Raw genomic sequence first — 27990 nt, 5'->3', positions numbered from 1 at the left:
TCCGCGCCCTGGGCCTGACCTTCAGGTTCGTCATGAAGCGAAGCATGCGCAGATCTTGCTCACTGATCACGGCTGACAGCTGGGGGTGGTTCCCAAACTGCTTTAGGTCAAGGAGCCTTCCGGGGCTGGAGATGCGAGAGCTAGAACAACACCGCAGGCCCGCACAGCAGCGTGGCCCTGGCGCCCCTGCCCTCCCGCCGGCTCCTGGGCCATCCGCACAGGCTGCACCGAGCACGGCCCGCTGAGCCTCGGGCTGCTGCCCATGTGCGCGCTGCCACGGGACGGGAGCTGTGTATCCCGAGACACGCCCCTCCCCGCACCCCGTCCACCGCACATGCCTGTGGGCCCACGGCAAGGAACAGTGGGCTGCTCCCGGGACGGCGCACGTCCCTGGCTCTGGGCGACCAGGTCAGAGGGGGGCACACGCAGCCCCCTGGCTGCAGCAGTGTGCCGAGGCGAAAAGGGGCTTTGCGGGTAGCCGTGGCCAGTGCGGAGACCCTGCTGCCACTCCCACGTGTGACCCGGACCGCATGTCGTCCCGCGCACTTGACACTCGCTGCCTCACCCTCAAGGGGGCTCCCAAGGCTGTGGCGATCACCGGGGCATGAGTGTCGTCACCACTCCCACCCCTGGACGGGCGGGGAGCTTTCACCAATGCTGTCTGAGGGATGCCCATACCCCACAGCGCCCCTGCCCTCCTCACATCCCGCTTTGCACAGCCCTGTCATCCTGGCATTCTTGCACATAGCATCAAGGATACAGCTTTGCCCCAGAAGCCACGGTTTCCCCGATATGGGCGCTTTCGTGTTCCAGGGAATGTTGCCATCTCTGACTGGGTCTGATTTGAACCGTGTAAGGGAGTGCCTGCCTTTTTCATTGCTGGGCTCCATCTCCCCGGAGTGCCTCTTTTGCCTCAGGGGGGACTCCAAGGGACTCAGACCTGCCTCCGGATGCTCTGAGCTTTCCAGCTTCTCTTGTATCTCTTGTCCTCCTTCCTCCCTCATGCCCTCCTTGGTGCTCTTTTCCCGCTTCTCTTCCTCCTCCTCAGCTTCTTCATCGGCCACTTCCCGCTTAAACTTAGCTGGGTCCACAGCTGCCCTCTTTTCTAATGTGACCTCCTCCTCATGTTCGTCCTCTTCCTGTCTTCTTGTTCACCCTCCTTCTCCTTTTCAGTGTTCTTCATCTCTCAGGCTCCTCCACCTTCATCTCCTCCTCAGCCTTCTCCCCAGCCTTCTCAAACTCTTCCTTCTCACCCTGCTCTTCATCTCCATCTTCCTGTTCCTGTCCCTCCTCAGCCTGCAGCTCCTTGTCCTCTTGTACACTTCTATCCTCCACCACCTCCTCAGCAGACTCCGTATCCTCCACTACCACCAAGTTCATTTCCCTGATTATTTCTTCAACCTCCGGCACCAAGTCCTCACTGGGGCGGGCCTCCTCTGTCTCCTCTCCGACCCTGGCTTCTGGTTGGGGCTCCTGTGTCATCCCAACCCCTAGGGATTGCAGCGTCCCAACCTCCCTTGGGGGGCTACAACCCCTTGGGCCCAGGTCACCTGATGTCCCAATTCCAAGAAGGAGGGCCAGGATTCTCATGCAGGTCCCAATTCCCTGGACCCTGCCCTGCTCTCCATTGCCCCCTTCCCAATCCCGAGTCAAATGTTTGGTGGCACCTGGACCCCTTGGAGCGCAGGAGCTGAAGGTGCAAGTTCTTGGTTCCCGGTAACTAAGGGGAGGTTGGCAACTGGAACCCTGCCATTCGTAGCACTGTGCAGAGGCGCGAGGCCGGAATGTTCGCACCCGCACAGTGGCTCATGGCCTAATGCCGCAGGCGAGCGGTGTTGTTATTGGCATAGCCCCTCATCAACTCCCCCAACCACATGCTGCCACCAGAGACTTCATATCTAGGAGGTCCCTTCGGCGGCAGCCACCCGCCATCCAGGAGCCTCACCAGGCCCTTCCTTACTGAGCCTGGGGGTGTGCTCTGGATTCACTCAGGGGTGGTCCGGCCACTGCACCTCGCTGCGCACACGTGTATCCCTCCTGGACATGCATAGGGTGGGGACGGCTGGGAGGGGGTGTCACAGGCAGCCAGGCAGGATCTGGCATCCAGGGACACGCTCCCCCATCCAGCGCAGGCTCCCCTGCTGTCCACCGTCCCCAGCCCCTGGTCCCAGGTTCCAGGCCACCAGCACCCCTGGCAAAGAAATAATTGGCCAGAAATTAGGAAGAGCAAACCCAGAGCAAGGTCCATGGGCCAGCGGGCTGCCTAGAAACCTAGTAACATAACCCCACTGAGGTTGGCGATTGGATATCAGTGGCATAATTAAAGGGCAGGATATGTCACCTAAAGCGTCATTCTGGATACTTGTCCTCAAAGCCAATGGTAGGACTGGCTAATACCACCTCCTTTTCTGTCTGCCCCTTTTGAAAGGCTTGGGTTCCTCCTTCCTTGTCTGACTTTCACACTAGGCTTCTCCTCTGGGTCATTACCAGTTATGATATACCTCCAGCATCCTGGTGCACAGAGCCCACTTCATCCACCTTCCTGAGGAGCACCTTTGCCCTCTCTGTTCCTCCCCTGTCCTGCAAGTTCTCCTACAGTGGTTCGGCCATGGAATGCAGGATCACCGACGGGCGGGATGGCAAAGGGAGCATTTGCAGCACACTTGCCATTCTGAGGTTCTCAGGGCCTTCAGGACTGTTACACAGCCCATGACGGTGCGCTGCAGCAGCGAAGGTAGAGGCATAGGATGCACACCTCGTGAGTTGCAAGGAAGGCCCCGTGGTTACTGGAAAGCACGTTTGTCATAGAAGGACCTCATTTCAAAGGAATGGGCCAGGATGCCTGGGGGATTTGGACTTAGCTGGGATCCAGTGCACCATTTTTGAGGGTCACAATGTCACTAGTTTAAAAATCTGCTTTCCAGGATGCTTGGGTGGCTCAGTGGTTGATGATCTGCCTTTGGCTCAGGGCGTGATCCTGGGCTCTAGGGTTGAGTCCCACAGTGAGCTCCCTGTGGGAACCTGCTTCTCCCTCTGCCTGTGTCTCTGCTTCTCTCTGTATCTCTCATGAATAAAATGAATAACATCTTAAATAAATTAATCAATTAAATAAAAATCTAATTTCAACGAAAATGCGGAAGCCTGCGGGGAGGAAAACTGACACACTCCTGCAAGACAAATGGGAATATTTCTGACACTGTCCCTGGGAGAGCCCAGATTCTGGAAGTGCTGATACAATGAAAACCAATGCAGCTCTTGTGAGAGTGCCCCACACAGCCTCCAGAAAGGAGGGTCCTGAGGAAATATTGCACCTGAAACAGCACTACCTTGGGGAGCCAGAAGAGTGATTTTGATTGTGTGTGTGTGTGTGTGTGTGTGTGTGTGTGTGTGTGTGTTTGTCTGAGTGGAAGGGGTTTGGGGATGTTGGAGAGAGAGGGAGAAATAGGGAAAGGGTGGGAGGAATGGAGAGGAGGATTAGGCTGGGCAAGAGGCTGTGAGACAGAGGAGGATGGAAGCAGGCAGGGAGGGTGGGGGAAGGAAGCAGGATAGTAGTGACGGAGGGAGGGAAGAGGGGAAGAGAGGGGCATGGATGCACGAGGGGACTGTGGAGAGGAGGGATGGTGGATGGCAGGTTAGCAGGGCAGAGGGAGGGCAGGCCCGCAGGGTGGAGGGCCGCAGGCTGAATTCTGAACATTGCCAAGGACAGAGAATGATAGGAACCATCCCCTGCGAGACTTTAAGAGGATGAGAAGGAGAAACAAGGTGACAAGGACATGAAGCGCACGTGTCCTCCAAGGTCTGCAGGATCACCTCATGCCTACGATGAGCACTTGGGAAAACAGGACTGCCAGAAAGGGATGGGAAAGAGGAAAGGGCAGCATGTGCGTGAAGACCTAATGTGCCGAAGCTTTGCGAATTCTCTGGAAAACGCTGAGTCTGCCCATCCAAGGACCCCGGTGTGCTCCTGGCTGAGGGAATTACCATCCCAAGAGATGCCCTGTGCAACGGGCTCACCTCAGCTGGCTGAAAGGCAAAGAACGACTCTCAGAATCTGCATGGGCAGCAGTGACCCAGAACTCAGCCAGGTCCTTCTGAAGACCCTCAGCGGGAGGAAGAGACAACCTTCTGGTGGGATGCCTGGAGGCCAGAAGGCAGTGGTTGAGTGTTCACCAAGTTCAAAGTAGAATGCTGTAATATACGTTACATTAACTTACATGAACATAGGTGATGTTGGGCAAGAATGACTGAGAAAATGCTCACCAGATGCAAGGTCAAGGAGCAAGAGAATGAGCCCAGGGGGCCTCTATGCTAAGGACTGTGTCATCCTGAAAAGAGCCTTGGTGAGACGGTTAACTGAAAGTGCTGGCCTGAACTAACGCCTCCCCAGAAAGTACTGGCAGAAACAGGAGAGCAGGACCTGCGTTTGGAAGTAGTCTGCATTGCCTACGTGGGCTGAAAGACAAGGGCGTCCAAGCAGACGTACATTTATTTTCCTCGGCTCGGCTCACACAAAGCTACATCTAGTAAAGCGAAGGAACATACATGGAGTAATGTGAGACACACAGGGGCCGGTTCCCCATGCACTGTGCTAACTACAAGTACACAGAGCAGCAACCCCGCATTCCCCCGGGGTAGTACGCTCACTGGAACTCTCTGTGGGGAGAGCCCTCAAGAAGGCCTGTTAAGCGTCATTATGGTAAAGCACTGTGCTGAAGCAGAAGAAGCCAACCCCAGAACGATGTGTGCTGGAGTTGAGCACCCATGTGGAAGGAAGGTAAAAGTGTCAAAGGTGCGCAATGAGCCAGAAGGGAGAGCAGTGGTTACCTGGTGTGTGTGTGGGGGGTGGGGAGGGGCGGGACCCAAGCAGAGGATGACGCGGTTGTGCACACCTAACCAGCACGGGGCGGGGGGGCAAGCAGTACGGAATACTTTCCCTGCCTACTTAGCGTTTTTGATTAGCCAGGTGTCTGCAGAGACATTTCAGAATGAAGGGGCAGAAGGACCTCCGAGAGGTGATGGATGCGGGCCCATGTGGGATGACCATCACGTTCCCCCCTTACCTACCACTTGTCACCAGCCAAGGGGAGCATAACCCACTGGTGTCACAGAAATCAGCGTGTTCCCCAAGTCATGAATCAGACACCTCAGTGGGAAGCCTTGGGGCTATTAAGGATTCAAACAGGAGCAGGGTACAGAGAACACAAACAACACAGTGGCACGAGAGTCTGTCCCAGTGAGCAAAGACCTTAGGCAGCAAAGACATGAGGCAGCAATGGAGGAAGGTGCATAGGAGGGCCCCACATTGTTGAAACCCTGGCGACGACCAGGCTGGGAGCAGCAGACAAACCTCTTAGGCCTGAGGCCACAAAACAGTGGAGGGTGGGGGCCAGGAGGGTGGGGACTCGGGGTGGGGTTGGGGTGTGCGGACCCTGTAGGGACATATGGGCCAGACAACTTGCACGCTGCAAGGCCTTCTGAGTCCTCTGAGGCCTCTTTGGGGCTCAACAAAATAAGTGGTGTACCCCGTTGGAACAGGAGAGGCACCTGGTCACGAAGGAAACCATCAGGGTCTCCTTCAGAGGTGCACAGACTCAGAGGCAGCAGCTCTTACACCTAAAGCCACAGGTCCCCCCAGAGGTACTGTGGCAGAGCAGAGACTCGCCAAGCCCAAGGCACTTTCGAAGGCACAGCTGTGCATGTCTGTGCACAGGCACAGCTGCTAGATTGCAGACGAATGGCATAAGCAGACAGAGGCAGGCAAGGGCATGGTCAGGGAATCAGGGACCCGGAAGCAATGGGGCGGGGGGCTGTGGTCAGACAAAATCCTTTCTCTATCTGGAGAAGAACATGAAGAACCCGAGAGGCTGGGGGTACATTCACGTGCTGCCGAACCCCAGAGCCCTATAAGCCTGCCAATTCCTATGGTGGGCCTCTCTGAACAGGCAGCACAAGTGCCGGCAGGCGTGTGTGTGTGTGTGTTGGTTCTCGCGAGTGGTTGTGCCTGTAGGACGGTGTGATAGTAGCTTTAAGTGATGCCTCAGTATATGCTGGTGAGTGAGAGTGTGGGAAGGAGCATGTCAATGGGTCTGTCGCTACATGCAAAGCTATGCGTCAGTACAGGTGAGTGAGCAGGTGTGTCCTAGGAGCATATCAGCATGTGTGTCAGTTCCAGCAGGTGAGTGTGAGGGTCAGTTGGCGTGTATGAATGTGTCCGGCAGTACATGCGATTATGCATGTCGACAGGAGCAGGGGAGTGTGTGTTAGGCACACAGGCGCCCATGTGTGTATGTTTGAAGGTATGAGTGTGTACTTCAGGATGTGCGAGTATGTGTAACCATAGCCATGTGTGTGGGTGGTTTGTGTGCGTATGTGTGCGTGTGCCGGTGCGGGCGCCTCTGGTAAGTTTGAGCGTGTGGGTCCGTACCAGTGAGTGAGTGAGTGCCAGTATGGGAAAGCGTGTCACTCACCAAGGGCCAGTGTGTGTGTGTTTGTTGGTTTGAGCGTGTGACAGTCAGTATGGGAATGGGTGTCCATTTGAGGGAGAGAGTGTGTGTTGTTAGGAACTGGTGTCAGAGAGCTGTAACGGGTAGGTGATCAAGTGCCAGTGTGAGTGTCAGCTGCAGTGTGCTGGTGAGGTTGTAGTAGGAACCCTCCACCTCCACTTTGGAGAACAACCCTAACACTGTATGCTAAGTAAACATGAACAGTAAATATCTCCTACCAAATATCTCTTAATCTTACCCCTGGTAGGGTGGGCCTCCAAAAATATCCCAAATTTCCACCTGAAAGTCCCCAAATCACACTGACTACACATCCTCTCCAAGGCAGACATCCTCTTAAATGGCATCCTGGCTCCTAGGCCCATATATACATGTCAGAGGGTTCCTGAAGTCCATCCTTCTTCCACAGAAGTTTCTCTTGGGCTTTAGGGGCCCCATTCTCCTGCTACTCCATGCACAGGCCAATGTGAGTCTTTCTGTTGGTCATAAACCAAAGCTACAAAGCAGCAAAGCCGCAGCTAATGCTGTCATCACCAGCAACACGGGCCTGGATTCAGCCAAGTTCAGCGCATGAAGCCAAAGAGGTCCCAGAGGCTGTCTGTCTGTTTACCAAACAGGGGCCTGAACCTTAGTATCCCTTCAAATCTACATACTATCATAAGGAGTGATTCTTTGTGGGTGTTGTACTCCTTCTAAACCATCTTCCCTAGGGTTCAAATGAGGGCTGTCGTAGGCACAGTGCTTTGGAAGTGGGCAGAGTCTACAAGACGACAAGACACAGTGGGCAAGACACAGGTAAGACTGAGGGTTCCTCAATGCCATCATGTCCTAGCAGCATGCTTAATTAATATGCCTCTTCATGGAGTGATATTCTAAATGAGGTGATGGGGGCAGTTTAGGGAAGTTACCAAGAAGGATTTCCGAGTTCACTGCGTCCCATGTTTACAATCAGGTGTCACCCGCATCCAAGTCCATAAACCAGAGGGCAGTCTGAAGGCTGGCAGGGCAGAGTGTACTCCACAACGAAATACAGAGGAGAAGTTGCACCTGAAAGGTTAGGGATGTCAGAAAGTTGGTGGTGGGGGGGTTGCTGCGGGCAGGAGGAGGGAGGGAATCGCAAGAGGTGCAGGCAGAGAAATGGACCCTCCCACCAGGGGACTCAACGGGGATTAATAATCCCATAATATTGGGCTTTAAACACCAGAGGGACTAAATTCCATTAGTTCATATAACCAGTGGGACTGGGAGCCTCGAGATTTGGAGGTTGGTAGATGTGGCACGGGGAGAGCTGGATGGGCAAGTGATAGCTAGGTTACTGTGCTTAAGGAGACAGACCCTGCATGGAGAGACAGCATACACAAAGCAGTTTACACAGTGTCATGGGCAAACAGGGCATAGATCTGTTCAACTGATTTCAAAAACAAGGAGCTGGCAGCCCCATTATGCTCCCCCACTAGGCAACATAGGTACCGAGATGCCTGCAGGGGAAGGACTGCACAGACGCTGGCTATCTGACCTGCTGATAGTGCTTCATCCCCAAGTTCTCCTGGGGACTGCATACTGCAAGCATGCAAAGCACCTCAGCCTGAGGTTAGGGCAAATGTTGTTGAAATCATACGGGTACCATGCCCCTCTGCTGGGCACACAGCTGCCACACATGCCATGACCAGCTACCATGCTGCAGCTGGCCTCATACCCTGGTGCCGCGCACCAGACACCTTTGTGTTCAGGTGCCAGCTGCCACAGTGTGCTTCAGGACATCTAGCACAGGGCCAATGGCTCAGGGAGGCCTGGGTGGCTCGGTGGTGGAGCGTCGACCTTTGGATCAGGGAGTGATCCTGTGTTCCTGAGATGGAGTCCTACATTGGGCTCCTCCTGGGGAGCCTGCATCTCCCTCTGTGTCTCTGCCTCTCTCTGTGTCTCCCATGAATAAATACATAAAATCTTTTTTAAAAAACGACTAATGGCCCAGCATGAATTTTGACAACACAACCACTCTGCTCCCTAGTTGCCCGAAAGGAACCGCCTGACTGCCAAGACCTAGCCTGTCTGGGTCTTACGAACAGTGCACCACGAACAAGCACAGTGCACAACAGGCAGAAAGTCACTGCCTCCAATGGCACTGAACACAAAAGCCACTCAGACACAACAGTAGGCCGGGAGCAGCTAACATACAATTCTCTCCTGATTTGTCATGTTCTGGAACAGGGGACAGTGCACTGCGGGACACTCGTGATCTCTTCTTCAGAAAGTCACTACTTTCAAAACAACACAAGAAGTTGTTCCTGTCTCATGACCCTGAGATGAAGAGTCACATGCTCTGCTGACTGAGCCAGCCAGGCACCCTCAGAATGAATTTTTTTTTTAAAAAAAGGAGACCCAGCAATATGCCTCTTTGCTAGAGAATGATTTTGTACCCAAACAAAATGTTTGTTTCAATGTGAAACATTGAAAGTGAGGGAGTAGAGAACCTTGATAATGCAAAGGACATCAACGTAAAGCTACAGCAGTGTCGGACAAACTAGACTTTCAACCAAAGGCTGTAGTAAGAGATGAAGAAGGACATTATATCATTCTAAAGAGGTCTATCCAACCAGAAGATGTAACAATTGTAAATACACTTATGTCCCTAATTAGGGGGTAGCCAAATTTATAAACCAATTAATAGCAAAATTAATGAAACTCACTGACACTAATATAGTAATAGTATGGGACTTTAACATTCACTCAGAGCAATAGAGAGGTCATCTAAGCAGAATGTCAACAAGGAAACAAAGGCTTTGAATAACACATTGGACCATATGGACTTTGCAGATATATTCAGAACATTTCATCATAAAGAAGAGGACTACACATTCTTTTTGAGTGCACATGGAAAATTATCCAGATGAAATCACATACTGGGCCACAAATTAGCTCTCAATCCAGTACAAAATACTGAGATTGTACTACGTGTATTTGCAGACCACAATGCTTTAAACCTTAAAGTCAAGGACAAGGAGAAATTTCAAAGGGACACAAATATACAGAATGCTAAAGAGCATCCTAGTAAAGAATGAATGGATCAACCAGGAAGTTACAGAAGAATTTAAAAAGTAGATAGAAACAGATAAAGATGGGTATGTGACAGTTCAGAACCTTTGGGATACAGCAAATGCAGTCCTAAGAGGGAAGTATATAGCAATATAGGGCATTCTCTAGAAACAAGAAAAGTCTCAAGCACATAATCTAAACTTAGCCAAAAGGAGCTATGGGAAAACTCATATAAAGCCTAAATCCAGCAGAAAAGTGATAAATTATAAAGATGAGAGATATAGAAAACAATGATATAGAAATATTTTAAAAAATGAAAAGCAAGAGCAGATAAACTAAGCTAGGAGTTATTACTTTGAAACAAGTACTAATACTCAATAAACCCCTAGCCAGACTTATCAAAAAAGAAAAGAGAAAGGACCCAAACTAATAAAATAATGAAAGAGGAGAGATCACAACCAACACCAAAGAAACACAAACAATTAGAAGAGAATATTATGAGCAATTATATGCCAACAAATTAGATCTAGAAGAAATTGATAAATGCCTACAAATATACAAACTATCAAAATTGAAACAGGGAGAAGTAGAAAACCTGAAACAGACCCATAAGTGGCAAAGAAATTGAAGCAGTAACCAAAAATCTCCCAACCAATGAGTCCAAGAAAAGATGGATTTCCAGTGGAATTCCACCAAACATTTAAAGAAGAACTAATACCCATTCTTCTGAAACTATCTCAAAAAATAGAAATTGAAGGATTACTTCCAAGCCCATTCAAGAAGACAAGCATTGCCTTCATCCCAAAACCAAAGACCCTACCACAAAGGAGAATTACAGAGCAATAACCCTGACGAACATGGATGCAAAAATTCTCACCAAGATATTAGCCAAAAGGATCCAACAGTACTTTAAAAGAATTATTCACCACGACCTACTGAGATTTATTCCTGGGCTGCAAGGGTGGCTCAACACCTCCATTTCAATCGATGTGTTACACCACATTAATAAGAGAAAGGACAGGAACCATTGATCCTCTCAATCGATGTAGAAAAAGCCTCTGACTATGTACGGCATCCTTTCTTGATAAAAACTCTCTATAGTCTAGGGATGGAAGGAACCTACCTCCATATCATAAAAGCCCTCTATGCAAAGCCCGCAGCAAATATCATTCCCAGTGAGGAGAAACAGTTTCCCAGTTGGGAAAATCCAAATCAAAACCAGTGAGTTAAGTTACCACCTCACACGAGACGGGATGTCTCAAATCAACAATTCATGAAGGAAGAGACACTGGCAAGGATGTGGAGAGGAGGAACACTCTTACACGGTTGGTGGGATTGCAAGCTGGTCTAGCCATACTGGAAAACAGTGTGGAAGTTCCACAAAAATAGTAAAAAATAGAGCTGCCCTATGACCCAGCAGTTGCAATACTAAGGTATCAAAGGGTACAAGCATAGAGTTTTGAAAGGGGAACATGCACTGTAGTGTTTCTACAGCAACATCCACAATAGCCAAACTATGAGCAGAACCCAGATGTCCAATGACAGATGAATGGATAAAGAAGAAGTGGTATACATATACAATGAGATATTACTCAGTCAGTGAAAGGAAAGAAATCCTGCCATTTGCAATGATGTGGATGGAATTAGAGGGCATTATGCTAAGAGGTGTAAGTCAGTCTGAGAATGACATATGATCGTATGATTTCACGCATATGTGGAATTTAAGAATCAAAACAGATGAACATGGGGAAACAGAGGGAGAAATAAAGTAAAACAAATTCTGAAAGGGAGGCAAATCCCAAGACAGGCCGCACTCTAGGAAACAAACTGAGGGTTGCTGGAGGGGGGGAGGTGGATGGGGGATGGGATAACTGAAGAGATGGGCAGTAAAGAGAGTACTTTAATGTATGCAATTGATGAATCATTAAGACCTACCTCTGAAGCTAATATAACAGTACTTTTTAATTAAATTTAATTTAAACATAAAATAAAATTTTACAAAAGGAAAACTTTGTGTTCCCAAAGGAGATGTGATAGAGGTTAAAGCAGAAAACTCATTTAGAGAAATAAGTGCTGAAACTTTACAAATCCAAAAACAAGAATTGAACAGAGAAGTCCGTGAATCTACTAGAACACCCTGTTATGTCAATGTGAAAATACCATCTTCAAAATGCATATATTAGAAACGTTAAAAAGCAAGAATAAATCAAGATTTATAAAAGCATCCAGGGAAACAAGGAATAAACTACAGAAGAACACCCATTAAGCTCTCAATGCATTATATGTAGAAAAAAACAGAACAGGAGAGATTGGAAATTCTTATCCAATGGATGTTCAAAGGGGATATTTTACACAGCAAATTTGTCTGGTCAGGACACGTGGGGTGGGCAGAGTTTTCTGCTGGTCCTCTGGGAAGGGGCTCCCACACTGGGACTGAGGCAAACTTGAGCCAGAAGGGTAATACTGCTGGTGTGCTTGGGTGTGGGACCTATTATAAGCAAGTAAGGCAGTCGTTGGCATTGTGCTTTACTGGAGGTATGTGGCTCTGTGTTTATGCAGAGGTACAGGGGAGGGAAAGGGTCCCAGCTAGCTCCTTTGTCCTTGGAGATGGATCTCTGGTGCTTGCTGCTCTCAGAGAAGCACTCCAAGGAGAGCAAATTATCTGTCTCCTGTGTGTCCCAAGTATTTTTCAGATCACTGTTCCTGTGCTATCTGGCTCCAGTTGCTCTTTGCCTGCCTTCTCTCCAGGAGCAGAACAGTGTCCTCTGGATCCCATCCCCCAGCCCAGCATAGTGGCTTGTAAAATTCTAGGTTTGGGACCCCTGAGTGATCAGTGGCTGAACATCTGCCTTCAGCTCAGGGAGTGATTCTGGGGTCTGAGATTGAGTTCTTCATGGGGCTCCCCGCAGAACTCCCCTCCCTCTGTGTCTCTACCTCTCTCTCTGTGTGTCTCTCATAATCAAGTAAATACAATATTTTTTAAAAACAAAAAATAATAACAAAACTCTAGATTTTAGGGACATGGTGTGGGCAAGGATCTTCACTGGTTTTCTGGGGCTGAGGGAGGTTTCAGACAGAAGGGCAGTCATGTCAAATCACAGGTCTGTGGGACTGAAGCATTTCTTCCCCACACCATGTCTCTACATTTCCCACCTTCTTCAGTGTACCTTCTTCTTGCCCTTCAGTTGTGGAGTTTGTTCTTTCTGTCTTCAGGTCCATACTAGGGTATTTAGGATGATTTGGTTGTTATCCACCTGTGGTAGAAGGATAAGAAAACCCTAGGGTCCTATATCATCATCATCTTAGCTCTTTCTCCACTTTCTTTGTTTTAAAAACAACAAACAACAACAACAACAACAACAACACCCTTAATTTCAGTGTTCATTCTATTGTTCCAATCTCCATTTCATTAATTTCTTCTGAATACTGTTACCTTCTTCCTTCTAACTTTGGTCTTAGATTGTTTCTTATTTTCTAGGTTCTTCTTTTTCCTTCTTGCCTTGCCTTTATTTTTATTTTTAGTATATTTTTAAATTTGATTTTGACTTGCCAACATATAGTATAACACTGTACTCATCCTGTGATGTGCTCATCCTGTCCAGTACCCCCCCTCAGTCCCTAGGTTCTTGAGGTATAAAGTCAGGTTGCTTATTGATCTTCTCTTTAAAAAATTGGTATTTATTGCAGAAAAATTCTTTCCTAGAATTGTTTTTCTGCATTCCCTAGGTTTAGAATAGAAACATGCCTTATTGGTATTTCATTTGTTTAAACATATTTCCTATGTCCCTTATAAGTACTTTTTGGACTTACTGGTTGTTCAGGCAAATATTGTTGGTTTTCCACATACTTGTAAATTTCCTGGTCTATCTCCTGTTATTGATTTCTAATTTCATGGCTTTGTGGTCAGAAAAGGAGCTTCATATGATCTCAATCTCCTTAAATTTGCTGAGAATTGTCTTGTGGCCTCTCATACAAACTATTTTGGAGAATGTTCCATGCCAACGTGAAGAGAATGTGTATTCCACTATTGTTGAATGGATTGTTCTATAAATGTCTGCTAGGTCCACTGGGTCTACAGCATCTTTCAGATCCAAGCTTTTGTGTTTATGATCTCTGAATGACTTATGCATTTATTGGCAGCTTGGCTCACTGGCTTGTCTGCCTTCCTCCCTCCCTTCCTTCCCTCCCTCCCTCCCTCCCTCCTTCCCTTCCCCCTTCCCCGCTTCCCTCCCTCCCTCCCTCCCTCCCCCCCTTTCCATCCTCCCTCCCTTCCTCCCTCCTACCTCCCTCCCTTCCTCTCTCCCTCCCTTCCCTCCCTCCCCCTTCCTCCTTTCCCTCCCTCCCCTCCCTCCCTTCCCTCCCTCCTTCCCTTCCTTCTATCCTTTCTTTTTGATGGTCTCTCTCAGTTAAAATCTTTTTGTTTTGAGATACATCCATTTGCTTATTTTTCCTTCTGTTTACCCTGAGAAAACATTTTCTAAAAACATCGCTAAGATCAATGTCAAAGAGCTTAAAGTCTATGTTTCCTTGCGGAGTTTTATAGTTTTCAGTCTTACATTTATTTCTTAATCCATTTTTATTCTATTTTTGTGTATAGAGTAAGAAAATAGCCCAGTTTCATTCTTTTGCGTGCACCTCGCACTTTTCCCAATACCACTTAGAGAAGAAAGTATCTTTCTGAGCTGTATTTTCTTACCTCCTTTGCCATACATAAAATGAGGATATAAGCGTGAACTAATTTCTGGGCTCTGTACTCTTGAGCTGTCTGTTTTTTGGGCCAGTATCATACTGCTACAATCACTATTAGTATTGCAGTATATATCCAAATCCAAGAGGGAGATACCTCCACGTTAGCTTTTCATTCTGAATATGGCTTTTCTACACATCCATGCCAGTACCTGTTTGTTCTTGTGGAGTTAATTTTAGGCTGTGGAAATTTAGGCAGGTGTGAGATGAAATTACTTTTTAAAAAAAAATTTAAATTCAATTGGCCAACATATAGTACATCAATAGTTTCAGATGTAGCTTTCAAGAATTCATCAGTTGTGTATAACATGCAGTGCTCATTACATCACGTGCCCATCACCCAGTTACCCTACCTCCCCCCCCCCCCTTCATCTCCCCTACGGAACCCCTCAGTTTTCTTCTCAGGAATAAGAGTCTCTCATGGTCTGTCTTCCTCTCTGATTTTTCTCCATTCAGTTTCCTCTCCTCCAATAATCACTTGCAGTGTTTCTTACCTTCTGCATATGAGTGAAACCATATGATAACTGAGTGGTTATCACTGAATGACTATTTCACTTAGCATAATACCATACAGGTCCATCTACATCAGTGTAAGTGGGAGGTATTCATTCTTTCTGATGGAGGAGTACTATTCCATTATATACATCTATATATCACATATACACACTCTGGCACACCACATCTTCTTTATCCATTCATCTGTCAATGGACATAATGGCTCCTTCCACAGTTTGGATTGTGAACATTGCTGCTATGAACACTGGGGTGCACGTGCCCCTTTGGATCACTACATCTGTATCTTTGGGGTAAATAAGTGGTAGTGCAATCGCTAGGTGGTAGGGTAGCTCATTTTTAACTTGAGTAATATCCACACTGCTCTCCAAGTGGCTGCACCAGCTTGCATTCCCACAAACAGTGCAAAAGGATTCCTTTCCCCACATTCTCTGCCACCATTTATTTTTCCCGTCTGTTGACTTCAGCCATTCTCACTGGTATAAAGTGGTGTATCTCTGTGCCTTTGATGTGTATTTCCCTGAAGGCAAGTGAAATGGAGCATTGTTTCATGTACCTGTTGGCCATTGTTTCTGTTGGCCATCTGTCGGTTGTTTGTTTGTTTGTTTGTTTGTTTTGCAGAAATGCCTGTTCCTGTCTTCTTCATTTCTGCCCATTTCCTGACTGGATTATTTGGTTCAGGGCTGTTGAGTTTGATAAGTACCTTTCTTCAGAATTTTATTTATTTATTCATATCACACACACACACAAACACAAACACACAGAGGGAGAGAGAGGGGCAGAGGGAGAGGGAGGCTCCATGCAGGGAGCCCAATGTGGGACTCAACCCTAGGACTCCTGGATCACTCCCTGAGCCAAAGGCAGATGCTCAACCACTGAGCCACCCAGGTGTCCCTAACAAGTTCTTTGTACATCTTGGATACTAGCCATCTATCTGATCTGTCATCTGCAAATAACTTCTCCCATCCTGTAGGTTACCTTTCAGTTTTGTTGACTGTTTCTGTTGTTGTGCAGAAGATTTTTATCTCGTTGAAATCCCAAAAGTTCATTTTTGCTATTGTTTCTCTTGGCTTTAGAGAGGTGTGTAGCAAGAAGTTGCTGTGGCTGAGGTCATAAAAGTTGCTGCCGCCTTATTAAAAAGAAGAGAGAGAAGACTCAAATTAATAAAATCATGAATGAGAAAGGAAGATCACTACCAACACCAAGGAAATACAAACAATTTTAAGAACATCGTATGAGCAGCTATATGCCAATAAATTAGTCAATCTAGAAGAAATGGATGCATTTCTGGAAAACCACAAACTACCGAAACTGGAACAGGAAGAAATAGAAAACCTGAACAGGCCAATAACCAGGGAGGAAATTGAAGCAGTCATCAAAAACCTCCCAACACACAAAACTCCAGGGCCAGACATCTTCCCTGGGAAATTCTATCAACATTGAAAGAAGAAACAACACCTATTCTACTAAAGCTGTTTGGAAAGATAGAAAGAGATGGAGTACTTCCAACTCATTCTATGAGGCCAACATCAACTTAACTCCAATACCAGACAAAGACAACAACATAAAGGAGAATTACAGACCAATATCCCTGATGAACATGGATGGAAAAATTCTCAACAAGATACTAGCCAATAGGATCCAACAATACATTAAGAAGATGATTCACCATGACCAAGTAGGATTTATCCCTGGGATGCAAGCTGGTTCAACAACTCGTAAAACAATCAATGTGATTGATCATATCAGCAAGAGAAAAAACAAGAAACATATGATCCTCTCAACAAAGATAAACTCAAAATGGATGATATATCTAAATGTGAGACAAGATCCCATCAGAATCCTAGAGGAGAACACAGGCAACACCCTTTTTGAACTTGGCCACAGCAACTTCTTGCAAGACACATCCATGAAGGCAAAAGAAACAAAAGCAAAAATGAATTATTGGGACTTCATCAAGAAGCTTTGGCACAGCAAAAGAAACAGTCCACAAATCTAAATGACAATCTACAGAAGGGGAGAAGATATCTGCAAATGACGTATCAGATAAAGGGCCAGTATCCAAGATCTATAAAGAACTTATTAAACTCAACAGCAAAGAAACACACGATCCAATCATGAAATGGGCAAATGACATGTGAGGAAGACCTAGACATGGCCAACAAGCACATGAGAAAATGCTCCACACCACTGGCCTTAAGGGAAATACAGATCAAAACCACAATGTGATACCACCTCACGCCAGTGAGAATGGGGAAAATTAACAAGGCAGGAAACCACAAATGTTGGAGAGGATGTGGAGAAAGGGGAACCCTCTTGCACTGTTGGTGGGAATGTGAGCTGGTGCAGCCACTCTGGAAAACTGTGTGGAGGTTCCTCAAAGAGTTAAAAATAGACCTGCCGTACGACTCAGCAATTGCACTGCTAGGGATTTACCACAAAGATACAGATGCAATGAAACACGGGGACACCTGCACCCCGATGTTTCTAGCAGCAATGTCCACAATAGCCAAACTGTGGAAGGAGCCTCGGTGTCCATCGAAAGATGAATGCATAAAGAAGATGTGGTCTATGTATACAATGGAATATTAATCTGCCATTAGAAACAACAAATTCCCACCATTTGCTTCTACATAATGGAACTGGAGGGTATTATGCTGAGTGAAATAATTCAATCGGAGAAGGACAAACATTATATGTTCTCATTCATTTGGGGAATATAAAAATAGTTTTCACTATTTCACTAAGGGAATAAAGGGGAAAGGAGAAAAATGAGTGGAAAATATCAGAAAGGGAGACAGAACATGAGAGACTACTAACACTACTAACACTGGGAAACGAACTAGGGGTGGTGGAAGGGGAGGTGGGTGGTGGGTGGGGGTGACTGGGTGATGGGCACTGAGGTGGGCAATTGATAGGATGAGCACCGGGTGTTTTTCTATATGTTGGCAAATTGAACACCAATAAAAAATAAATTTATATAAAAAATAAAAAGGGTTATGCCCTCGTTAAAATTTTTTTTATAAAGTTGTTGCCTCTGTTCTTCTCTAGGATTTTTTTTAAAGATTTTATTTTTTAAATTTTTATTTATTTATGATAGTCACAGAGAGTGAGAGAGAGAGAGGCAGAGACACAGCAGAGGGAGAAGCAGGCTCCATGCACCGGGAGCCCGACGTGGGATTCGATCCCGGGTCTCCAGGATCGCGCCCTGGGCCAAAGGCAGGCGCCAAACCACTGCGCCACCCAGGGATCCCCTTCTCTAGGATTTTGATGGATTTCTGTCTCACATTTAGGTCTTTCAACCATTCTGAGGTTATCTTTGTGCCTGGTGTAAGAGAATGGTTCTTTTGCAAGTGGCTATCCAATTTCCCCAACACCATTTGTTCAATATTCTCTTTTTGGCATCATATATTCTTTCCTGCTTTGTCAAAGATGAGTTGGCCATAGAGTGAGGGTCCATTTCTGGGTTCTCTATTCTGTTCCACTGACCCATGTGTCTGTTTCTGTGCCAGTACCCTACTGTCTGGATGATCACAGCTTTGTAATACAGCTTGAAGCCAGGCATTGTGATGCCACCAGCTTTGTTTTTCTTTTTCAACATTCCTCTGGCTATGTCAGGGTCTTTTCTGGTTCCATGTAAATCTTAGGATAATTTGTTCCAAGTCTGTGAAAAATGTCCATGGTATTTTGAAAAGGATGGCATTGAACGTGTAGATTGCTCTGAGCAGCACAGACCTTTTCACATTTGTTCTGCCAATCCGTAAGTGTGGAATGTTTTTCCATCTCTTTGCGTCATCCTCAATTTCTTTTAGAAGTGTTCTGTAGTTTTTAGGGGACCTTTGCCTCTTTATTTAGGTTTGTTCCTAGGTATCTAATGGGTTTTGGAGCAATTGTCAATGGGATCAATTCCTTAAAGTCTCTGACTTCTGTCTCATTGTTAATGTATGGAAATCCAAATGATTTCTGTGCATTGATTTTGTGTCCTGTCACTTTGCTGTATGAGTGCTAGCAGTTTTGGGGTGGAGTCCTATGGGTTTTCCATATGCTGTATCATGTTGTGTGCAAAGAGTGAGAGTTTGCTTCTTCTTTGCCCAACATGAATGTCTTTTATTTCTTTTTGTTGTCTGATTGCTGACTTGTCTGATTGTTGTCTGACTGGCTGAGACTTTTAGCACTATGTTGCACAACTGGGCTGAGAGTGGGCATCTCTGTCACGTTCCTGACCTTAGGGGAAAAGCTCTCAGTTTTTCCACTTTGAGAATAATACTTATGGTGGGCTTTTCACAGAGGGCTTCTATGATACTGAGGTATCCTCACACTGTGGAGAGTTTTGATCAAGAAATGATGCAGTACTTTGTCAAATACTTTTTCTGCATCAGTTGAGAGGATCCTATGGTTCTTGTCTTTCTCTTATTAATGTGAGTTATCACATTGACTTATTGTGAATACTGAACCACATCCTTACCCAGGAATGACTCCCATTTGCTCATGGTGAATAATCCTTGGAATGTTCTATTGGAGCCTATTGGCTAGTATCCTGGGGAGACTGTTGACGTCCATGTTCATCAGGGATATTGGTCTGTAATTCTCCTTCTTGATGGGGTCTTTGGTTTGAGTATCAAGGAAATGCTGGCCTCATAGAATGAGTTTGGAAATTTTCCTCCCATTTCTACTTTTTGAAACAGCTTCAGCAGAATAGGTATTACTTCTTCTTTAAATGTTGGTAGAATTCTCCTAGGAAGCCATCTGGCCCTAGATTTTTGTTTCTTGGGAGTTTTCTGATGACTGTTTCGATTTCATTGCTGGTTATTGGCCTGTGCAGGGTTTCTATTTCTTCCTGTTTCAATTTTGGTAGTTTATAAGTTTCCAGGAATGCATCTATTTCTTCCAGATTGCTTATTTTGTTGGCATGTAGTTGCTCACAGTAGGTTCTTAAAATCATTTGTATTTCCTTGGTGTTGGTCACGATTGCTCCTCTTTCATTCATGATTTTATTAATTTGGGTCCTTTCTCTTTTCTTTTTGATTACTCTGGCTCAGCGTCTATCTATCTCATTAATTCTCTCAAAGAAGCATCTCCTGGTTGTGTTGATCTGGTTTCTATTTCACTCATTTCTGCTCTAATCTTGATTCTTTGTCTTCTCCTGTTTGGGTTAGGCTTTATTTGTTGTTCTTTCTCCAGCACAGGTAGGTGTAAGGTTAGCTTGTGTATTTGAGATTTTTCTAATTTTTTTGAGAGAGGCTTGTGTTGAAATGTGCTTCCGTCTTAGGGACGCCTCTGCTATATCCCAGAGGTTTTGTACAGTTGTGCTCTCATTCTCCTTAGTTTGTATGAATCTTTTTAATTCTTCTTTAATTTCCTGGCTAACCCATTCATTCTTTACTAGGATGGACTTTAACCTCCAAGTGTTTGTGTTCCTTCCAAATTTCCTCTTGTGATCAATTGAGTTAAAATTTCAAAACACTGTGGTCTGAAAATATGCAGGGAAAAATCCCAATCTTTTGGTATAATTTAGACCTGATTTGTGACCCAGTATTTGATCTATTCTGGAGAATATCCTGTGTGTATTCAGGAAGAATGTAAACTCTGCTGCATTAGAATGGAATGCTTTGTATCGATCTGTGAAGTCCATCTGGGCCAGAGTGTCATTCAAAGTCCTTGTTTCCTTGTTGATCTTCTGCTTAGAATAATATGTCTATTGCTGTGAGTGTGGCGTTGAAGTCCCCCTACTATTAATCTATTATAGCCATATGTTTCTTTACTTTGGTTACTAATTGGTTGATATAATTGACTGCTCCCACGTTGAGGACCTAAATATTCGTAATTGTTGACTAGACCCTTTAAGCATGATATAATGTCCCTCTTCATCTCCAACTATAGACTATAGTTTAAAAATCTAATTTTTCTCATAAGAAAATTGCTATCCCAGCTTTCTTTTGAGGTCCATTTCCATGGTAAATGGTTCTCCCCCTGCCACACACACTCATTTCCAGTCTGATGGTGACTTTAGGTCTAAAATGGGTTCTTGTAGACAGCATATGGATGGGTTTTGCTTTTTATCCAGCCTGGTACCCTGTGTTTCTTAACTGGATCATTTAGCCCATTTACATTCAGAGTAACTAGTGAAAGATAGGAATTTAGTGCTGTTGTATTACCTATACAATCCCCGTTTCTGCAGATGGTCTCTGTTTCTTTGGGCTTCCCCTTCCCTTACAGGATCCCCCTTAACATTTCTTACAGGGCTCATTTACTGGTCACAATTTTTTTTTCTTTTTTATTTTATTTTTTTAGTTTCTGTCTCTCCTAGAAACTCTTTATCTCTCCTTCCATTGTGAATGAAAGGCTTGCTGGATAAAGTATTCTGGCTACATGTTTTTCTCATTTTCTACCCTGAATATATCATTCCAGTCCTTTCTGGCCTGCCATGCTCTGTGGATAGGTCTGCTGTTAATCTGATATTTCTCCCTCTGTAGTTAGGAACCTTGTCTCAAGCTGATTTTAGAATTTTCTCTTTATCTCAGAAATTTGGAAGCTTCACCATTATAATTTGGCATCTTGATTAGTTTTGATGATTTTGGGAGGTTTCTCTCTATGTCTTGGATGTGAATGCCTGTTTCTTTCCCCAGTTTAGGGAACTTCTTAGGTAAAATTTTCTCCAATACACCTCCTGGCCCTCTACGTCCCTCCACGCCCTCTGCAATCCCAGAGGATTTATAATGGATTTTATAACGGATTTTTTAAAAATAATAAGTTTATTTTTTATTGGTGTTCAATTTGCCAACATACAGAATAACAACCAGTGCTCATCCCGTCAAGTGCCCCCCTCAGTGCCCATCTCCCATTCACCCCCATCCCCCGCCCTCCTCCCATTCCACTACCCCTAGGTCGTTTCCCAGAGTTAGGAGTCTTTAGTTCTGTCTCCCTTTCTTTCCTAACAATTTCTTCTCCCTTCCCTTCTATTTCCTTTCACTATTATTTATATTCCCCAAATGGATGAGGCCATACAATGTTTGTCATTCTCCGAATGACTTATTTCACTCAGCATAATACCCTCCAGTTCCATCCACATTGAAGCAAATGGTGGGTATTTGTCGTTTCTAATGGCTGAGTAATATTCCATGTATACGTAAACCACATCTTCTTTATCCTCTAATGCATTTTTTAAAACTATCACTTAACTCTCAGAGCCTGTCCTTATACTCTTACTTGTTTTTATCTTTTCCTCAGCTTCCTTATGTCCCATCAACTTGTCTTCTAAGCCACTTTTTCTCTCTATTGAGAATAACTACTCTAGCTACTAGAGCATCCAGTTTAGACTGCATCTCAGAGTGTTTTAACACTCTGATTGTATCTCATTTCTGCACTATGAGGTTCTCTAGAGTCTTTCAAGTTTATTTTCATGTCCAGTTAGTAACTTTATAATTGTGATTCTGAATTCTGTCTCCAACATCTTACTTAAGTCCATATCCATTAGGTCTGTGGCAGGGAACATTACCACTGATTCTTTCCTTTGTGGTCAATTCTTTCTTGGATGTATGAGTGTGCAGAGTCAAAAATAGCAACCATGACCCAAGCAGAATACTGGGCAATTCTGAGGAGGTCAGGAACCAGAAAATAAAAGGAAACGACAAGAAAAATAAAAGCAAATTTTTAAAAAGGGGGAAAGTAAGTGGGGGAAAGTGAATACAATCTCATACACGGACCAAATTGGCGATCCATTTGTTGCTGAGTGTATTTTGGTCTGTACATGTTAGAAGGTACTAAATTCCCAATTTACTTTTTAAAAGCAATATATATCTATATAATAAAATTGAATATGGTGAAAGGATGCTTTATCTATCTACATATGTCTATAACATGTAAGTGTAAAATAGGAAAGTTAAAAAAGAAAAAAATAATAAAAATAAAGGTTGATATAATTCTGTAGTGAAGACAAGAAAAGGGAAAGCATATTGGGTCATTTTAACCTAAAAGACAAAAAAAAAAAATCATAAGAGAAAAACTTGCATTCTATGTTCTCCAATTCTGAAGCTTTCCACCACTGTTTGATCAATAAACCTGCTGTTTTCCTGTTATTCCAGAAGGTCTTCTGGGCGAGAAGCCTGTTGCAGTACATTCTCATGTGTCTGTGCCTGGGTGGAGATGCACCACCCCTTGCCAGGTGGCAGGGCTCAGTTTAAGTTGTTTGTGAGGTCTTTGCTCCCTGGAGGCCATGCCTCTCTAGAGGGTGAAATGGGAAAATACGGCTGTTCCCAGATCTCCAGTCCTGGAGTAGGGAGATCCCACTGTATGCCAAACTGCAGACTGCTAGAGAGCCCAGTCAGTCACTCAGATCCTTCCTTGATACAGGTGGGAGGGAGTGGGGGGAACACTGATTTGCACGATTTCATGTTTTGCCCTCTCCTGCATGTACCTGCTCCATCCCTCCTGAGGAACCAGAGCGTTACCCTGCTTCTGTACATTGCAGGGCTCTGGCACAGAAAGAGTTCACTTTGGTGCAATGCACATCTGGTCTGCTTCTCCAGATGAGACTGGAGGTTGCTGTGTTCAGTCCTTTGCAGGGACCCAGCATGACAGCAGTTACCCCATCTGTCCACAGTTTGTAGTTTATGCAATAACAAGCTAAGTCTTCTTCCAGGCTCATAGACCTAAACCCATTTTCCCACTCCAATGCTTGAGAATTCTGCCAGCTTAGGCACCCATTTCTATTCCTCTAGGAATATTGAGACCTCACTGTCCCATCTGCGATTGTGCTGTTTCACCACTGAGGGAAATACCTCAGACGCAGATTTCTGAAGGTCTTGACTTTTGAGTCTCAGGACTGTACAGTTCTCTCCCAGCCCCTTACAAAGGCTCCCTGCCCCAGCCCATGCTGTTTATCTTCCCATATATTCCCTCCATTTCTGCTCTTCTCAGTCCTACCTTTCAAGAAGTGGTCACTCCCATGTTTGTAGAGTTTCAGGTTTTGTTTCCTTTCAACGCAGGTTGAATTCATAGGTGTTCAGGATGTTTTGATAGTTATGTAGCTCAATTTGGCAACATCCCACACACTTGGGGAAGGTGAGTGTTCATTCACATGGTCTCACTTTCTGTGGGAGAAATCACAGGGTGATAAGATCTAAGTTCATATATATATATATATATATATATATATATATATATATATATATATATATATTATATATCCAAACTGGTATTTTTGTCTGTTTATCTTAATTATGTGGTGAAACTTCTTCTCCGGACTTCCTCAAGTGTTATGTTGTCTGTGGGTGATTGTCTAAGACAGGGTCCACAGACATATCTGAGATCTATGTGCATATTACTTGACACTGAGGTGGGTAAAAACTCCTCTTGGATCTCTTGGCATGTGATGCTGGAATGTACATCTCCAATAGAAGCAATTGTGTGCACAAATGGATGCCAATTTCTTCTGATTAGAAAGGACAACAAACAAAGATATTCATGTCATCATTCTTAAATGATCAATTCTATAGCAGTCAGTGCATCCACAATATTTTACCACTCTGCATTTCCAGTTATTCCATCATTGCAAATAAGAACTCCATATTCAGTAAAAATTCTTCAAATTGGAAAAAAGTAGAAGTATTTTGAAGGTACCATTGGTAGAGATGACCCAATGACCATTTACAAGCAACATTCATAAACACTATGTAGATAGCCTACTCTGGATTCTTTAACATTCTGTACGTGACTAATAATCCAAAGGAAATCTTTTCCCACCTTTGCTAAGTAAAATTGAGAACCATTACTTGTATTGTTAACTTAGATTCTTTTGTGACCCAACTATTGAAGACTAGAGTATGGAAGAAAGATAAATGAGTGTTTGGGAGGCACGCCCTTTTTAAAAAAAAAAATTTTTTTTTTTGAATTGGAGTTCAATCTGCCAACATATAGCGTTACACCCAGTGCTCATCCTACGAAGTGCCCCTGCTCAGTGCCCATCACCCAGTCACCCCAACTCCCCTTCCAACTCCCCTTCCACTACCTCTCGTTCCTTTCCCAGGGTTAGGTGTGTCTTATGTTTTATCACCCTCACTGATATTTTCACTCATTTTCTGGGAGGCACTCCTGTAAAAGCTTGGATCAAACTATCCTATCACTAGACTGGAAGTAATTTCATTTCAGTTCATCAGACAGTGCATGGACGGAAGATATTTTCATGATGTCAGCAAGGCAAGGAGGTTATGTAGTTGTGGCAGTATATATCAGATACAAGAATTCTGGTAAGGTTCTCAAAGGATCAAAAAATTAATTGCAGGGTTTATGGAGAGTGTTGGGATATAGAGAAGGAAAGATTAAGTTTCTATCTGATCTAGCTGACTAGGACAAAATACTCCAGCTGTTTCATGCTCAAAATCATGTCCTATCTTTCAAACACCTGTTAAACTTGGAAGATGAAAAAAATACACATTTTGGATTTTCTTATAGGTTTTGTATTTCTTTTGGCTTTCCTCTTGACCTTCTCTCCCACTATAGAAGAATTTTATTACTTTTACAAATCAGTGAGAAAAGAAGTCTTTCCTTCTTTCTTTTATTATTATTTTTTTTGGTTTAGATTACGAGGAAAGAGAGGGTTTAAGTTGTATTGACGATGTTGAAATCTTAGTCACTCTTTCACCTGGATTTCAGAGGAAAAATGAAGTTCACTCATTAAAGCAATATATTGGTGAGGTAGATTGTCAAAAATATGATATGATTGTCTAAGAACAAAAACATGAGTACCACTGACTCCAGAACAGTCCATTGACTCGGTGTAACTTTTATCTCAACCTGCTAAATTCTTCAATCCAGAGAACATTTCTGTTATTCTAGGGATAAAGATGACTAATGGTTCCTTGTTAAGGGACATTTTTTATTATTATTTATGATAGTCACAGAGAGAGAGAGAAAGAGAGAGAGAGAGAGAGGCAGACACATAGGCAAGGGAGAAGCAGGCTCCACGCACTGGGAGCCGACGTGGGATTCGGTCCCGGGTCTCCAGGATCGCGCCCTGGGCCAAAGGCAGGCGCCAAACTGCTGCGCCACCCAGGGATCCCTTTTTTTTTTTTTTTCAATCTGAAGAGTACAGCTCTGTATGTGCAATTGTTTTATTTTTTGTTTGTTTTTCCCTTTTTAAAAATAAATTTATTTTGTATTGTTGTTCAATTTGCCAAGATACAGAATAACACCCAGTGCTCATCCCGTCAAGTGCCCACCTCAGTGCCTGTCACCCAGTCACCCCCCCCCCGCCCGACCCCCCGCCGCCCACCTCCCCTTCCACCACCCCTAGTTCGTTTCCCAGGGTTAAGAGTCTTTCATGTTCTGTCTCCCTTTCTGATATTTCCCAGTTATTTTTTCTCCTTTCCCTTAAGGGACATTAATATTAACAATTTAGAGATTTAATAGCCTAACAGAAATTGAGGCGGACTTGGTGAAAAAGTCAAAAGTTTTTCAACCTGACTCTTGTTTTCCCTGGGAAATATGAGGGTCAGTATTTCATTCCATCTTCCTCAAGGTTGGAAACATGATTCACTTCACTTATTGAATATTTATTGTGCTAAGTAAGATTTTGAGGGATGGGAATATAGATGGCAATAAAAAGAGATAAAAGGCCTGAGCTTTATGATCTCACATTTTCTATAATGCCTTTGCTGTTATGAAGGGATGTAGGAGTGAGAATTAAAATAATCCATAACATTTTTAAGGTCAACAAAGGTACAGAGTAGTAGTATGTGTTATGTGAAAAGAAAGAAAAAAAAATTGGTATTATTTAGAGTGCAGTTAGTTAACATGACAGTGTAATATTGGTTTAAGGTGTACAATATATTGATTGAAATATTTTTTCAAGGGGTTGCCTGGGTGGCTGAGCGGTTTAGCGCCTGCCTTTGGCCCAGGGCGGGGGTCCTGGGGTCCAGGGATGGCGTCCCCCGTCGAGCTCCCTGCGGGGAGCCTGCATCTCCCTCTGCCTGTGTCTCTGCCTCTCTCTCTCTCTCTCTGTCTCTCTATTTCTCTCATGAATAAATAAAAACAAAATCTTTAAAAAAAGTAAAAAAATTTTTTTTTTCATAAGTGGATATGTACTTATGTTTAGATACATTAACTTTCATTGATTTAAAGGATTTAGTAACACAAAGTAGCAATATAAAATGGTGAGAGTAGCAATTACTGGCAGGCATTCAGATGCACCTGGGGAAAATGTTAATTACGTTTTCTAGCAAAATGAATTAATAATAGAAATGAAATGTTTCATTTACGCACGTACATGAAAATTCACAATGTTTACCCATACTGTTTATTGTGGTCCTAATAGAGGTTAATTTAAATAACAAAATTACCAGGACTTCGAGAACACACATAAAAGCTAATCAGAATAATTCTTTTTTTTTTTTTTTTTTTAAGGGTGAAGGAGTTTATATCTTTAATTAAGCTGCGAGATGGTAATTGTTCCCTGTATCATCACTGATAACTTCGTTAGATACTGTCTAAGAAAGCAGTGGATGGAGAGGCTGAAGCATTAGGATATGCAATTGATTCATTTCTGTTCCACTACATTTCTGTTCTGTTTCTGGTCATTTAAATAAGTCAGTGCGAGGGGGATCCCTGGGTGGCTCGGTGGCTGAGCGTCTGCCTTCGGCCCAGGGCGTGATCCTGGAGTCCCGGATCGAGTCCCCCATCAGGCTCCCTGCGTGGGGCCTCCTTCTCCCTGCTCCTGTGTCTCTGCCTCTCTGTCCATGTCTATCATAAATAAACAAATCTTTAAAAATAATAAATAAGTAAATGTGTACATTTGGGGGCTCAGTAATGTACCCCAAGGTGCTTTCCTTTTTTTCCCCCCAAGACTAATGATCTGGTAATTGTAGGCTATGTTTCCATAGACATGGCTATAGCGCCTCTCTCTTACCCCTTGCAGTGCCCAGGATAAAACTTTGCTTACCATCCGTCGGTCATAATGGGATTTTAGACTCCCGTCATTTCCGGTGGAGACCGGTTGAAGTCTCGCATCGCGAGACCGTGGGGCCGTGGGGTAGTCCACCGGCGGTCGTTGCTGAGGTAGTTTTCCATCTTTTAGAGAGGCAAGTACTTTGCGCCCCAGCATCCAAAATGTGTAAATTATTACTAGTTCGTTATGCCTTAATCTTGAGAGTAACTTGTTGGTATTTTAGGTCACAGTGGTTAACAGGCTTCTGTCGTTGGCTTT

At 44.5% G+C, this 27990-nt stretch overlaps 1 protein-coding gene and 1 long non-coding RNA gene across 9 annotated transcripts in view; one reads left to right on the top strand and one right to left on the bottom strand.

Annotated features, from left to right (window-relative positions):
• Positions 1 to 17: 17 nt before the first annotated feature.
• On the bottom strand, positions 18 to 27773 carry LOC140629712 (uncharacterized). 3 transcript variants are annotated; one of them, XR_012027519.1, is made up of 7 exons: positions 27694 to 27743; positions 23715 to 23881; positions 15771 to 15921; positions 12687 to 12787; positions 7409 to 7547; positions 761 to 7260; positions 18 to 97 (listed from the first exon to the last, which is right to left on the bottom strand). It is a non-coding gene; the product is annotated as an uncharacterized lncRNA (long non-coding RNA). The 3 variants fall into 3 exon arrangements; XR_012027518.1 differs by having other exon boundaries at positions 761 to 7547; positions 27727 to 27773; XR_012027517.1 differs by having other exon boundaries at positions 761 to 7547.
• LOC140629711 (cullin-4B-like) overlaps positions 27760 to 27990 on the top strand; it is a 108358-nt gene continuing 108127 nt past the window's right edge. For 5 of the 6 annotated variants that reach the window (XM_072819285.1, XM_072819284.1, XM_072819282.1 and 2 more), the window contains exon 1: positions 27760 to 27865. The gene's annotated coding sequence lies outside the window, so the exon portion shown is untranslated. The other variant, XM_072819283.1, reaches the window with a different exon arrangement.

The sequence above is a fragment of the Canis lupus genome, assembly GCF_048164855.1.
Source record: "Canis lupus baileyi chromosome Y unlocalized genomic scaffold, mCanLup2.hap1 SUPER_Y_unloc_5, whole genome shotgun sequence".
NCBI lineage: Eukaryota > Metazoa > Chordata > Mammalia > Carnivora > Canidae > Canis > Canis lupus.
This window is presented reverse-complemented; position numbering and strand designations above follow the sequence as displayed.